This window comes from Somniosus microcephalus, chromosome 11, assembly GCF_052327205.1.
Source record: "Somniosus microcephalus isolate GS21.2 chromosome 11, FLI_Smic_1.0, whole genome shotgun sequence".
Taxonomy (NCBI): Eukaryota; Metazoa; Chordata; class Chondrichthyes; order Squaliformes; family Somniosidae; genus Somniosus; species Somniosus microcephalus.
In genome coordinates, this window is record NC_140997.1 from 34,264,939 (window position 1) to 34,278,137 (window position 13,199).

Here is a 13,199-nt window from a genome sequence, read left to right on the forward strand (position 1 = left end):
GTTAAGTCTGTGGGTTGTATTATAAATAATCACAGACTCCACTGTTAACAAAATAAAACACGTCTTTACTATTCAGAGGCTCGGGCGATTCTGCCCTAGTTAACGTATCACAACCCTTATATACTGGTGTGGTCACTATCGGTATTACAGTATACATGAGCCAATAGATAGTGCCACCCTAAAGTAGTGCTCTTAAAGGCGAACGGTTACATTCTATAGTTCCCTTAAAGGTAAACGGTTACATACACAACACTCCTCCCTTCCTAGCTTATTACTTACAGAATCCCGTTAAACATACAATCTTCAACTTTATATAAACAGTTTGCAGATATACTCTCGATGGAGTCAACGTCATATAACAATTTACAGATATACTCTCAATGGAGTCAACGTCATATAACAGTTTACAAACATACTCTCAGTGGAATCAGTTTACAGGTTCAGTCTCTGTGGGAACAGTTCATAAATTCAGTCTCTGGTATTAATTCGTTCCAGACAGCATCCTCCATAGCCTTTTTTTTTTTTTTTTTAGCTTGTACTTTCGTCCTGTTGAACCAGCAGTGCGGACTTATACAACCCACTGGCTGTCTTGATAATGTCCCTGGATTTATTTTACAAATTTAGCACCTTTCGTAGTGTTCGGACTGAGGTAGTAGAAGTAATAATATTTTAAACAGTTATTATTTTCTGCTTCTTCTTTTTCTTTTCTGCCTTTTTGAAACTCTCCGAGCTCTTTTCCCGGCTGCCATCTGTAGCGCCACCAACTCTCTATGTTCCTTAGACCTTAAGTGCTTCCTCAGGATTTCAGCACTTTGGGAGTTCCCATCACAATCTGGGCAGACCACATCCTCATAACATTCGGTGTCACTCAACAGGTCAAAACCCTTCTTCAAGCAATCATATTCATCCTGCTCTTCCTCGGATGTCTGCCCTTCCTTCCCTCCTGGCCTCATTTGTGCGTTCAATCCTTTCCCTTCCTTCAGGGATTTCGTTATCAGGCTATTTAATCCTTCTACTGAAGTAGCTGTTTCCCCATTCTCCTGTTCCCCTGGACGTAATTCAGCGTACTCCTCCATTTCATCCATCATTTTCTCCAATGCTTTCATCTTCTCTTCCTCTTGTACTTTGGCTTCCAGTGCTTGGAGAAGTTGCGCCTCAATGCTCTCTAGCTCATGTTCAGGGCCCATTCCCAGTTGAAACTGTTCTTCAAGTCGGTCAACCTCGGTAATTGCCGCCTCATATTTGTCTTGGGCTTCCTTCCATATTTTTATGAGTTCTGCCATGTCTTTCACCTCTACATCCTCATCTATGTATGGAACTTCTACCGATGAGTCTGTCTTGGCCCTGAGCTCCTCAAGAATTTCCTGCAGCCTTTGGACTTCTTGCTCATGTTCAACCTTTAGTTGCTCATATACTTCCAACGAAACTAGCTTTTCGGAGGTTGCTGAGTTAACCCCCTCCAGAATTGTAGTCTGGGCCTGTTCATACTGTTTTTTCAACTTCTCGCACTCTGCTTGTAAGGAGTCGTAGAGAAGAACTGGAATAAAATCCTGGCTTCCTGAAGATTCCTCTTCATTTGCTTCTTTCGCAATTTCCTGTTGGAGTTCAGCCAAGGCTGCTATGCTATCTGCCTCTCGAAGTCTCACTGCCATCAACTCTTCTTTATTCTTGCAGTCCATCTCAGCCATTTCCCGTTTACTTTCATTTAACTGAGTGAGTAGTCCCTTATTTTGGGCTGAGAAATATTGCACCTTCTCATGTAGACCCTTGCACTCCTTCTCTGCTTGACATAGCTGATTACCGCTGATTTGGTTCTGCGTTTCAAGTTCCAACATCCTTTGCTTAGCTTCTTTCAGTTTCGCCCCTATAAGCTCCTCTTGCAACATGGCCACATTATTCTCATCAGGTAAAGAAGCGTTTCTCTTTTCCATGTCCAAGATTTGTTTCTGCATCTCCTTAAGAGCACCCTGTGATTCAACTTCTCTTAACTTTGCCTGCACTAGCTCCGTCTCTAATTGCAGAACAAAATCCTCAGTGCAGCGTGATTTGCCCTTCTGCTGTATCTCTAGATCATGCAAATATTCTAACCCCTGAACATCATCAGGGAGATGTGATCGGTAATTGGTCACGATGGCTCTATGGTCGCTCTCTGCTTGAGCCAGTAGGTTCTGTTGTCTTTCCAGACTCTCCCATTCGGTGTCATAGAACTTTTTCATTGTTTTCATCTCTTGTACGAGGCGGTAACTTAATTGTTCTAATTGTTGTTGTACTTTGAAATAGCGTTGAGTTCGAGCCCGGTGTTCCTCCGTAATGCATATGTCTGTAGCTTGAACAGACTCAGAATTCTCTGTCTTTATGCACGCCATCGATTTTCCAACCTTAGTCTGTGAGTTAATGTTAACCTTGTTTTTCATACATAAGCTGGACTTATCGTCTTCCGGCTCAGAGTCTGAGCTGCTTGTCTGCACCGAGTCCTCACTCGTCATTGCTTGTCGGTAGTGCCATTCCATGTCTATTTTCTTGATCCACTCCCGTCCTAGAAGTGGTGGTCCTCCCTCAGGTAGTACGTACAAATTCATTCTTGGGTGTACTTTACCCCTATCTCTCACCTTGACTCTTATTTTCCCCATGGGGTATACGCGATGCCCCGTGTATGTCTGTAATACGAACTTGGTATTTCTTAAGGGTATGTGAGAGAATAGTCGGTGGTAGTCCTTTTGGTTGATGACTGATACAGCTGATCCCGTGTCCAGCTCCATTCGTACTTGGACTCCAGCTATTTTTAGTGTGACCCAGATCGTCTGTAGATCATTTACTTTACCCACATTGTGGATTCTCAGACTATCCAACTCCTGGCTGTTTGGGTCTGAGTCTGAATTTTGTTCGTCTGAACTCTTTTCAGCCACCTGATGCACCTTGTTGTACTTTTCTTGTGGTGGTGGCTTCCTTTGCTTGTTGGTCTTCTTTCCGGACCTGCATACCTTTGCGATGTGACCCAGTTTGCCACATTTCCTGCACTCTTGGTTCTTAAACCAGCACTGATTCTGGTCGTGCGTTGTCTTTCCACAACGGTAGCATTTGGGAGTGCTTGCTGTAATTTGGTCCACCCCGAGTGCCGCCGCCTTTAGCTGCATTTCCGCCGTCCCTTTCGCTGCGGCTTCGTGCGATGAAGCTATGAGGACAGCCCTGTCCAGTGTGAGGTCGTTTTCTTCCAGAAGTCGCTTCTGCGTTCCTTCTTTGGCCAAGCCGCATACGAACTTGTCCCGCAGCGCCTCTGTCAAATTCCCTCCAAACTGGCAGTATTTCGCTAGCTTACGCAGTTCGACTAAGTATTCCGCATTGCTTTCATCTTGCCTCTGGGTTCTGGCGTAAAATTTAAATCGTTCAGCCAGCATCAACGGTGTGGGGTTCAAGTGATCCTTCAACACTGTTACGATCTCTTCGAAGGTCTGGTCCACTGGTTTAACTGGTGCTATTAGATGTTTCAAAAGCCCGTATGTTTTTGCTCCCATCGAATTTAACAAAGTTATTGCCTTGTTGTCATCCTCAATTTCGTTGGCTACGCAATATATTTCTATGCGTTCCACATACGTGGCCCAGTCTTCTATTTCAGCATTAAAGTCATTAATATTTCCTCGCTTAGGCATCTTCTTCTCTTTTCGAGTACAGTACAAGTATTACTTTACTTATTATTAATTTTCTTCTCTCTTCTTGAGAACACCACAAGTATTGCTGTACTTATACTTATTTTCCCTCTCTTCTTGAGAACACACCAGCCTTTCTGAAAAATCTTATTACTTTCCTGAAATTCTTAATAATTTCCAAGATGGCGGTTTCCCGCTTCTTCCTTCTTCTTCAGCGGTTTCCCCGCGAAAAATGGCGGCTTTCCCGCGCTTCTCGCTCTCCCCGCCCACTTCGATGGCGGTTTTCCCGCGCTTCTCGGCGCTCTCCGCCCACTTCAATGGCGGTTATCACCCGTTCCCCGACGCTGACTTTCAGCCCGAGTGCGGGCCTTATCAGCGGATGCGATCGATGGCCCGGCTGCGCCTCGCACTTGAAAGCGGCCCCCGGCCTCTGGCTCACCCGCTCGCGCGGCTCTTGCTCGCTCCCTCCCGGGCTCTGGCTTACCCGCTCGCGCGTTTCACCGCGGCTCTTATCAGGGATTGCGATCGCCCTGTCTTTGCAGCCAACGCTGCGGCTTACCCACGAGGTTATGGAGGCTTCAGGGTCCTAATGCCTGTCGCTTCCAGCCTGTCGGTTCCAGACTGGTGAGGATTGAAACCTCTCTTCAACGTCCTGTCTTCGGACGAAGCCGCCGTGGAACAACTGCCGCAGGGTTCGAATCCTGACTCGTCGCCAATGTTAAGTCTGTGGGTTGTATTATAAATAATCACAGACTCCACTGTTAACAAAATAAAACACGTCTTTACTATTCAGAGGCTCGGGCGATTCTGCCCTAGTTAACGTATCACAACCCTTATATACTGGTGTGGTCACTATCAGTATTACAGTATACATGAGCCAATAGATAGTGCCACCCTAAAGTAGTGCTCTTAAAGGTGAACGGTTACATTCTATAGTTCCCTTAAAGGTAAACGGTTACATACACAACAATAATGACCAGCTTATCTGTTTCAACATAACAAAAACAGATTATCTGGCCATTATCGCATTCATGTTTGTGGGACAAATTGGCTGCTGTGTTTCTGACATTACAGCAGTGGTTGTAAAGTGCTTTGGGACGTCCCGAGGTCATGGAAGGCACAATATAACGGCAAGTTCTTACATTTTGCTTTTTCTCCTCCTGGAGGTGCACATCAGGTTCCTGCTGGGCAAAGCTTTGTACCATGGATGCCTATTCATTAAATCACCCCACAGTGTGTTATTTTACTACCACAAATAAAGTTAATAGAGTTCTAGGCCCCCTGAGCTCCTGCAACACGAAGAAATTCTCATGCTTTTATTCCGTTTCCAACTAATATACATCAAGTTTTACCATCAAGACCTATTCATACCTTCTTGATTTCTCAAAGGGGTTTGCTTTCTTGCAGTGTCGTAGTCCAACACGTCTTCCACATCACACATACATTTCACTTCTGTAACATAAAAGGAGGGAAAAGGGTAAAACTTAATTATCTTCAAAATGAGCACGCAAGTTAATGAGGCCCTATGATTATTTACAAAATGGTCACAACAAATTGCAGACTCTTTTTTAAAAAAAATAAGCAAAGAGACCAAATTCTACTATATCTTTGCAGGGCTGACTGGATTGAACATTTGCATGAATTTGACTTAAGATCTTTTGCACTTCCACCACCTGCTGTATGCCGTCTATTTGGCAACAGCTTCAAAACAAATCTGCTCTTTGCAAGATTTCATAAACAAACTTGGGAAGGAGATTCTCAAGTCATTTATCACACCTAATTGGGGGTTTTTTTTTTCAGAACAATGAACTCACTTACTTATTCTGTAAAATGTAAACCAAACAATCTAACTTTCCAAACAGCTGGGATGGAGCTACATTATATAATTAGACCACCTGTTTAAAGTCCACCATGCCATTTCTGGTTAGTTGTCGTTTTTGAGACAGTGGGGCAGTGAACAGAAAGCAATACTGTAAACTGTTTAGAATAAAAGTTCAAATAAATTCCATACAAGCATACTAAATCTGTTACTAACCCCCAGAACATAAAAGCGCTGGCGAGCCACAGGCGTGGCTACAGAGGCACCGTTTTAGCCACATGCACTAATTTTAGTAGAAAAAGCCTCACATACAACGCAGGTAAATGTACTTCACATGTATAGTTAAACATCTAGCACCTTTCCGTGTGAAACTTTGCAGTCTTTCTCTTCCACCAAAGTTTGGAATGCTGCCATGGAGTTGATCAGACACAGCACCATCTTGGTGCAGCTTCTAGGCTTTGGCCCACCAGTGACGAGCAGTACTTTGCCTTCAGAGAGATTGCTGAGAATGTTCAACTCGCACAAGAAGACATGCCAGGACACCCCAGCTCGCCCTCCAGACTGCGGTTGGATGCTGCTTGTCCTTTGCCATGATGTGCCTTGTTAGAGCTACTGGTTATTGGTTGGGCATGCTTTCTTCTGCTAGCCTGAACTGGTTATTCTCATTGGTTGAGCCGAGCGTGATGGCAGCTCTCCTCTCTATAAAATGTTGCTGGAGTTTCCATGTTACACACCATTTTAGCAGGTATCCAATAAGTAGTAACCAGGGAAGTATAGCACACACAACAATCAAACAACACATGGCAGACTCTGGGCTGGATTTTGCCAATGGGGAGCTTTTGGAGGCGGGACTCCCACTTTCAGGGTTTCAGTCCCACCTCCATCAACTTCTGGCCAACCCATGCTATTTTCCCTTGATTGACCTTGTTAAGTCCACCCAGCGGGCTTAGCAGGACAATTAAGGGAAAGTCGGTTGCAGAGAACGTCAATGTATGACATTTCATCTGTCAAAAATTTTTGACAGATGAATTGTCATCATTTAAGCTGTCAAACACTGACTTTCTCTGTAGTTTGATGAGTTCTTAAATTCAAGACCTCATCAAACCTCTTTCTTTTGCAGAAATTAGATGGTTGTTGCATTGGTCATCTGTCATCTCTGCCGCGGAGATGCGAGACTCTCCAAATCCCCAACATTTGAAGCCTGCAGGAAGAAACAAAGGTAAGTAAACTTTTTCTAACACTTTCCACTTACCTCACATACTCACCTCTCCACACTTGCACCCATCACTTACTTTCACAGTGCACTTTTGCACCCCTCCGACCCCCGCAGACCCACTACTCACCTCGGTGACCCTGGCGGGGTTCGCAGCCTTCGGGAAGCCTGCACTTGTGTGGGCAAAATGGGGATAATCCTCTTATCTGCCTGTTAACTACCTGTTAACAGGCAGTTAAGTGGCTGTAACCCCCTTCCCACCTCCAAGGAGATGGGACCTAGCGCGGGTCGGCTACCCGCCTCCTGGCAAGATGGCACAGAGGTGGGTTGGGGGCGGGATGGGCACCTGCCCCCAGATTCTGCCATTTTCCCGGCAGTCCCGCCTCCCCAGGGCTGGCAAGATTGCGCCCTCTGTTTTTTGTCTTAACATTCTAACAACAAATGCACAAAAAGGCATATGCCATGCAAGCACGAATACCGAGGTCACATGCCCAATGAGGATGTCTCTTATTCATCTTTTATTTACTAATCAAAAATGCAATTAGTCACATCTGGATTCACAATTAGTCACATGTGGCTAGTGGCTAATGTATTGGACAGCACTGCCATAGAATGTTGTCTTGTGTAAAAGCAAAAACATGTGCAGCTTTAAGCATTCAATGTTTGTAAATATATTTCCTTCAGGTTAACACACTAAGGAATCAGTCCCGATGAGAGTGATCCCTAGTTCTAAATGCTCCATACATTCAAGTTACTGGCCCAGTTAGAACGATCACATTCCACTCAATGCCTTAGATTTTCCATAGCACCAAAGAAAGAAAGACTTGCATTTATATAGCGCCTTTCACGGCCACTGGATGCCCCAAAGCGCTTTACAGTCAATGAAGTGCTTTTGAAGTGGAGTCACTGTTGTAATGTAGGAAGTGCAGCAGCCAATTTGCACACAGCAAGCTCCCACAAACAGCAATATGATAATGACCAGATAATCTGTTTTTGTGATGTTGAGGGATAAATATTGGCCAGGACACTGGGGATAACTCCCCTGCTCTTCTTCGAAATAGTGCCAAGGGATCTTTTATGTCCACCTGAGAGAGCAGATGGGACCTCGGTTTAACGTCTCATCCGAAAGACAGCACCTCCGACAGTGCAGCACTGCACTGGAGTGTCAGCCTAGATTAATTTGTGCTCAAGTCTCTGGAGTGGGACTTGAACCCACAACCTTCTGACTCAGAAGCGAGAGTGCTACCAACTGAGCCACAGCTGACATCAGCCTGGTTGTGGGTGGGGGTGGGCACTTGTTATGACAGATCCTGCCCATTATTCATCCAATTTTCCACCACCATTTCCAGTGGGCTCTGAGAGGCTGCCAATTCATGTCAGCTTTTGTGCTGTGGATGAAAAGTGGAAACAGATTTATCCTTCACAAAATTATTTTAATTTTGTATCTTGTACAGTCATTAGAGAGAGAGGGGATATTTATCCATCATGTCTAGAAGGAGATCTTAGGATGTCTGAAAACACTTCACAGTCAATGAAGTACTTCTGAAGTGTAGTCACTGTTGCAGTCTAGGCTTAATTCAAGGATATCAAGAGGTACAAGGGCAGTGCAGTAACCCACCGCGCCACACAATCACTGGGAGAAGCATTTTATTAACACAGTAATGCCAATTTCATTTCAGAAGATGGTTGCAAACAGGAATGTAACATTGGTGCACATTCCAGAAGATATCTGGTGTTTGCATTACATCAACCTGTGCTTTAGAATGATGCAATGTGCATGAAGTGTTCAGGAACAGGAATTTCCCTACTGACGTCCAACTGCATTACAAAGGGCTTAGTGTGTTATTTCAGCAGGATTGCCACAAAACATGTCTTTTTAAAAGTGAACAGCATCCCACCTTCCTCCAATGAGATCTAGATGAATGAGTGCTGGTTCAAGCCTGGTGACATTTAGTTTTACCCTAAATTATGGAAACATTCACATTCAGCGTCTGTGGAGGGAACAGGTGAGTTAACGTTTCAGGTGTGCACCCTTCGTCAACACTGTTCATTCATCCCTCCTCTCCGCAGGTGCTGACCGACTTACTGAGTGTTTCCATTGCTTTCTGGTTTTGTTTCACATTTCCAGCATCTGCAGATTTTTGCTTTTTGCTCAGTGGATTCTTCTCTGCAGGTGGAGTTCCGGCAGTATGGGATTACCACCATTTCCCTGGCTCGGAGGGTCATTTGTAATGCCACTAAGAGGGAGCCCATCAGTCCAAAGAGGAGAATCCCAAGGTTGCTGCAGTGGGGACTCCACTGCGGTACCAGAAGAGCCAGCAAGGAACCTTGGAGGGACAGAAGCACCCCAAAGATAGGATCAATGCTCCTACTAGGCCTCAGCTGGGACGGAGAGCTTCAATGGGCAGGTGCTAGAACTAATTTGGAGGAAGAGGGGGGTCTCGAGGCCTACTGCTACCTTCCATATAGTGGCCTGGGAAGTGGCGGTAAGTGGGGTGGACAGAAAGGAAATCTAACAGGGACCCAGGCCACAACCTACTGTCACAATTTGCTTGGGTGAGTGGGAAGCTGCGCTCCTGCCTCAGCTCAGCTGCTGCTGAAACCCTCACCCATGCCTTTGTTACCTCTAGACTTGATTATTTCAAAGCTCTCCTGGCCCGCCTCCCATCCTCCATAAACATGTCCTCATCCAAAGCTCTGCTACCAGTATCCTAACTCGCACCAAGTCCCGTTCACCCATCACTGTTTCCGGTCCAGCGATGCCTCGATTTTAAAATTCTCATTCGTGTTTTCAAATCCCTCCATGGCCTTGCCCCTCCCTACCTCTGTAAACTCCTCCAGCCCGACAACCCTCCAAGATCTCTGCATTCCTCCAATTCTAACATCCCCGATTTTAATCACTCCACCACTGGCAGCCGTGCCTTCAGCTGCCAAGACCCCAAGCTCTGGAATTCCCTTCCTAAGCATCTCCGCCTCTCTACCTCTCTCTCCTCCTTTAAGACATTCCTTAAAACCTACCTCTTTGGCCAAGCTTACGGTCATCTGTCCTAATATCTCCCTTATGTGGCTTGGTGACAAATTTTGTTTGGTAACGCTCGCTCCTGTGAAGCGCCTTGGGATGTTTTACTATGTTAAAGGCGCTGTATAAATGCAAGTTGTTGTTGCCCCTGGTGGAGGTGAGTAAGGAAATCTTGGTTGGTATGGCGAGGCAGCGAAGAATCCAACCCAATGTTTCATAAAGGATCTCAGCTGTTTATAATAAACAGTTTCTGGAGCAGCCTGAACCAAACTACCGTGTTAAAATTCACTTAACACAACTTTTCTACAATCTTTAGAAATCTTTGGCTGTTGTTTTAATGGCTCTTGACTGATGGACAAGGCAATACAATAACATCACTTCCCATCCAGCACACCAAGCTTATACACTGGACTTTGATTTGTTTTAGGAGATTTCTTTTCCTCTATTAAATAATGCTTTTAAAACATGAATATTTTGACAATCTTCCATTAAAAGTAAAACTAAATTATCTGAAGTTGGAATCAAGAAACTCAGAATGCCCCTAGGATAGAATACCATAAAATAAAATTGAAAGTTACTTTTTTTCTTGCCAGTCGGTGACTTGTGCTGGGCTACAGTTGCTCAGACACCAATAGGCACTTGGTATCTCATTCTTCATGTGTGAACCACAACAGTAAATAATATTCAACTGTAGAGGCCATGACAGCTAAACCTGATCCTGTCCTCACCCGAACTCTGCACGTTGGGACTTTCCAGTAAGGATTGTTGACTCACACCGTCAGTGGAAAGCCTAGTTGCTTTTCCCTTTTCCTAGCCCTGGGATGATAATGGCAATTGTGGAATCCCACCACCTCCCCTGATACAGGATTAGCTGGACCAGTGCGGATTATGGATTTAATCTGCCACCTTGTTGGTTGGTCTGGCTCCATACCACAGCATATCCTGCAATTACCCACTTAACCCACCAAGGAAGTCAGTCCAGAAGTTCTCACAAGAAAATACCAGCTAAATATCAGTACTAGTCTTTGTTGACAGGAGCCTGGTTGTCAACAGAATGCACTGCCAAAGCCTGGCCAGAACAGAGAACCACAGACATTTACAGCACAGAGGGAGGCTATTCAGCCCATTATCACAGAATCACAGAATCTACAGTGCAGATAGAGGCCATTTCGGCCCATCGAGCCTGCACCGACACTTATCCCACCCTATCCCCGTAACCCCACGTATTTAATCCCCTAACACTAAGGGTCAATTTATCATAGCCAAATCAACCTAACCCGCACATCTTTGGACTGTGGGAGGAAACCGGAGCACCCGGAGGAAACCCACGCAGACACGGAGAATGTGCAAACTCCACACAGACAGTCGCCCGAGGCCAGATTTGAACCCGGGTCCCTGGCGCTGTGAGGCAACAGTGCTAACCACTATGCCACCGTGCCCCCCATGTATGTACCGGCTCTTTGCTGGAGCAATCCAAAACTGCCCTGCTCTCTCCCCATAATCCTGCATCATCATCAGCTCCAAATATTTATTCATTTTTCTAAAAGTGACATACCTGTTCCCTGACAGAAGCAAACAAACCAAACGTACATCAGAGAAAAACAGCAAAAGACTTGCATTTATATAGCGCCGTTCACAACCACCGGACGTCCCAAAGCGCTTTACAGCCAATGAAGTATTTGTGAAGTGGAGTCACTGTTGTAATGTGGAAAACGCGGCAGCCAATTTGTGCACAGCAAGCTCCCACAAACAGCAATGTACTAGCAAAATACTGCGGATGCTGGAAATCCGAAATAACAACGGAAAACGCTGGAAAAACTCAGCAGGCCAGGGCAGCATCCGTGTTGAGAGAAACGGCGTTAACGTTTCAGGTCGAAGACCCTTCGTCAGAACTGGAAAAAAAGTAAGAAGAGGAATAGATTTCTGAAACGTTAACTCCGTTTCTCTCTCCATGGATGCTGCCCTGGCCTGCTGAGTTTTCCAGCGTTTTCTGTTGTTACAACAGCAATGTGATAATGACCAGATAATCTGTTTCTGTTAGGTTGATTGTTAGTTTGCACATTCCCATTGACAAATGAACAGCAACAAAAAATATCTGTGATGGAGCAATCATCATCTTTGGCAATGCTAGTATTGAAATAACTTGTTTTGCTATCAAATAATCACATGCTCATTCCAACTTTGTATATGGCAGTAAATCACTCATTTGCATGAATAGTGGACATAATATTACGAGCTCATTAACCTCCAATTAAAGCTGCATGACCCACAATATATGTACCAAGATGAAAATCTGTCAGAAGACTTTTCCAATTTATAACAATTTGCATTTTACAGTGCCTTCAGTGCAGAAAAACATCCTAAGGGGTGTCACAGAGGCGTAATCAAAACATAGACCCTAAGCCAAAGGAGATATTAGGAGAGGTGAACAAAAACTAAGTCAAAGAGGTAGCTTTTAAGAGGGGCCTTAAAAGGAAGTGGAGAGGTTCAGGGAGGAAGTTCCAGAGCTTGGGGCCTAGGCGACTAAAAGCACAGCTGCCAAAGGTACGGTGAAGGGAGGGGAGACGTACATGAGGCCAGATTCAGAGAAACGGAGAGTTAAACATGAGTTAAGAAAGTCCACCAAAAACAATAATGATTTTAACAGAATCATGGGCCCCAGCAGCTTTAAATCCCAGCATGCATTTTCTCCAGTACTGGAAACAACGTTGGAGTAAGATTTGTGCCAAATCAGTCCACAATACTGAGAGGTACATGTCTGAGATATACCCATAGAAGAATAAATTAAGAAAGTGCATAATTTATTGCAGTAATACAACAATCCACCTGTTTTCCTAAAAGGAGTAAAGTGGTGTTCCACATTCTAGAACTGTGATATTTCTATTGAGTAAACCTAGCTGAAGGCCAAGGCCCACTGTGTAGGTCACCACGAAGTGGTTCAGAAAATGAGAATTAATTTCAATACTTTGACATCCCCCCCCCCCCCCCACCCCCGGCCCCACCACACCTCCCACCCCGTAGGTGGTCTTGATTCAATTGGCAACCCTCCAGTACTTTAGCTGATCGACCATTCTCCATTTGAGAATCTAATCAGTGAGCATCAGTAGGTTATTTGACTGTGGGAGAATTGCAGCTAAGTCCAATTCTGTCCTCATCCAAGTCCACACACACCCTTTCTAGCAGGGGTCATTGGAAAGGGGAGCTTAACAGATCTTCCAATCCATAGTCCAGGGCACTGAGGCCAATAGTACACCACTACTGCCAGCACAGTTTGATCAGTTAACTCAGCATGGACCAGGTGATTGGCCCAGAGACCTTGGGTGTTCTGTACAGGCTAGTTTTGCCACATATAGTCCATCAACACATTAAGCAAACACAACCATTTCAGACTACACTTCCAGGACAATTTGTATGAGATATGCTCATTTAAAATTTGAAATGCTTCAGTCTTTCTTTACTCCCTCCCCTCCACCCCACCCCCAAATTTATTCTCCACCATCTACA

The 13,199-nt window shown here is 44.9% G+C and overlaps 1 protein-coding gene across 3 annotated transcripts in view; it reads right to left on the minus strand.

Moving 5' to 3' along the window:
- rhbdf1a (rhomboid 5 homolog 1a (Drosophila)) overlaps window positions 1-13,199 on the minus strand; it is a 423,866-nt gene that overhangs the window by 294,468 nt on the left and 116,199 nt on the right. For all 3 annotated transcript variants that reach the window (XR_015079926.1, XM_086000460.1, XM_086000461.1), the window contains exon 2: window positions 5,016-5,096. The gene's annotated coding sequence lies outside the window, so the exon portion shown is untranslated. The remainder of the gene's footprint in view (window positions 1-5,015; window positions 5,097-13,199) is intronic.